At 49.4% G+C, this 2652-nt stretch overlaps 1 pseudogene; it reads right to left on the bottom strand.

The window, feature by feature from the left end:
- Positions 1-215, bottom strand: part of LOC103192813 — a 14061-nt pseudogene extending 13846 nt beyond the window's left edge.
- Positions 216-2652: the final 2437 nt, after the last annotated feature.

The following is a 2652-nucleotide window of genomic DNA, read 5'->3' as shown; positions in this document are numbered from 1 at the left end:
GGGTGCATGACCACAAGAGGGCCTAAGGCTGGAAGTGGCTCTACCATGGACCTCACATGGAGCAGCCTCACGTCTGCTGCCTCCTTCTCAACCTTCTCTAGGGTTCTCTTGTGGATGCCCCTGCATTTGTACATGAGGTGTCCTGTGGTGGTAGACTTGCCCAAGTCCATGTGGCCAATGACTACCATGTCGATGTGGGTCTTATCTTTGCCCATGGTGAGAGCTGTGAAGAGAGAGGAGGACAGGGGAGCATGGGGATGGGAGTGTAAATTGATTATCCCTTGCCCCCAGCTCAACTTCCTTGGTGCAGGACCATCTGGCCAGAAGATAGAGGGAAATAGTGGGCCAGGAAGGCAGGAAGAGGTGGCATCCCCAACACTTCTCACCTACTGGAATGATGCTCAAGCCTCTCCCTGATCAACCCCAAAGAGGATGTGTCTATGTCCTGAGCCTCACACCAAGACACGGCGACAGCAGCCAACCAGCACCCTGCCCCACCCCTTTTATAGGTCCCCTCTTCTCTTCCCCATGTACTCATTGGTTTCCATCACCCCTCAGGATGCTCCTGGGAAACACCCAGCAGACGAGCACACAGGGAGTAGGCTCTAGTGTTTCAGCTGGGAGGGGAGTGAGCCAGGTGCCCTCCAGAAGCAGATGGCTCTGGGATTTCCCCATAGACTGGACAATACGGGGTGGCCCCAGGGCCACAGGTAAGGTTGGAGATGAGATAAAGCAGGAACCTGGGGTCTGGAGAGGACTCTGCACTTGCTTCTCTTTGAGCTTGGGCAGCCATTCAGGCATATGTACCTTAAGGGTCAGGGGGAGATGGAGGGAGGGGTGCGAGCTCCAGCTCTTTACATAGCCCCCACCTGGGTCATGAACCTGACCCATGGTAAACCTCACCAGGTCTACAGAGTGAATGAATAATGGCCAACAGAAGACTGCTTACCAACTGTCAGGCCCTGACCCCAAGCACTGTAGCCCCATCTTCTTTGTGCTACTACCAACTCCACTGACAAATGAGGACGCTGAGGGCCAGAGAGGTCTGCTCAGGTTTTACTATGTAGTGACTCAACTGCAGGGAGTGGCATCATTTACCCCATTTTGCAGAGGTAAAATTAAAGGCCAGGAGCAGGCCCACCAGTTAGGAAGTAGCAGAACAAGGACTGGAACGCAAGTTGTCCAAGCTCAGAATCTTAGTAGAACCTGGATCAGCCCCTCAGTGAATGAGTGACTGAGCACAGGACCGAAGAAACTGACTCCAGCCCACCCCATTCATCTCTGTGCTCCCAGCACCCAGCACAGGGCTGGAGAATGAGTGTTCAGGGTCAGACATGGGAGGAAGTGTAGGATAAGATGAACTGAAGAGCATCTGTCTCCCCTTGGGGAAGGGTGGCCACAAGGTTGAGGGTCAGAGCCACTGGACTGTACCTGACGGCAGTACAGTGCCTACACCCTCCAAGTGTTCTAGAATTATCCACACATTCATTCGTGAAGACCAGGTTCTGTGCCTGGAAACCAGCCTGATGTGGAAAAAGGTTGCAGAAAGTACAGACGTTTGAGACAGGCAGGATTAGGACCCTGTCTCTGCCACTTTCCTTGGAGGGTCTCTTAGCCTCTTTGAAGCATGGCTTCCACCTTGTGGAACACCAAGTGTTCTCACTGGCTGATTTTTAGAAGTAGGTCACCAGGTTTTTCTTTGTAGATGCTGATAATGTTACTGCTAAAAAAAAAAAAAAAAAAAAAAAAAACCACGGCGATCCAGTTGATTTTGACTCATAGTGATCCCCAGAGGATTTCCAAGGCTGTCAATCCTTAAGGAAGCAGACTGTCTCATCTTTCTTCTGCAGAGCAGTTGGTGGGTTTGAACACCTGAATTTTTGGTTAGCAGCCCAATGCCTTAGCCTCAGCACCACCGGAGCTCCTAATGTTACTGTTAGGGGCTGTCGAGTGGATTCTGAAATCATAGTGACCCTATATGCTTCAGAGTAGAACTGTACTCTATAAGGTTTTCAAGGTTATGACCTTTTGGAAGCAGATCACCAAACTGTATTTCTGAGGTGTCTCTGGGTAGATTTGAACCGTTAACTTTTCCAAGTGCCATTCATGCCACCCAGGGACTCCTTTGATGCTGATAATGTTGTTGTTGTTCGGTGCCATTGAGTCAGTTCTGACTCGACACTGCCGGGTCCTGTGCCATCCTCACAGTCATTGACATGCTTGAGTCCATCATCACTGCCACTGTGTCAATCCAAATCCTTAAGGGTCTTTCCCTTTTTCACTGACCCTCCACTTTACCAACCATGATATCCTTCTCTAGGGATTGGTCCCTTCTGACAACATGACCAGAGTACAAGAGACAAACTTTGGCCATCCTCGCTTCTAAGGAGCATTCTGCCTGTACTTCCTTCAAGATAGATTTGTTCATTCTTCTGAAAGTCCGTGATACATTCCATATTCTTCACCAACACCACAATTCAAATGCAATAGTTCTTCTGTGGTCTTCTTTATTCATTGTCCAGCTCTCACATGCGTATAATAGATGCTGATAATAGATCATTTAAAAGACTTAAGGCAAAATAGAAACACATGGGGGGAGCCTCTAACTACAAACCACAGAGAAAGTGTTCTTACAACCAGGGCAAGTTGAGG

Source organism: Orycteropus afer, unplaced genomic scaffold (assembly GCF_000298275.1).
Source record: "Orycteropus afer afer isolate SDZICR_OR568_19922 unplaced genomic scaffold, OryAfe1.0 scaffold00031, whole genome shotgun sequence".
Taxonomy (NCBI): domain Eukaryota; kingdom Metazoa; phylum Chordata; class Mammalia; order Tubulidentata; family Orycteropodidae; genus Orycteropus; species Orycteropus afer.
Note: the sequence above shows the minus strand (reverse complement) of the source record. Positions and strands in the feature narration are given on the sequence as shown.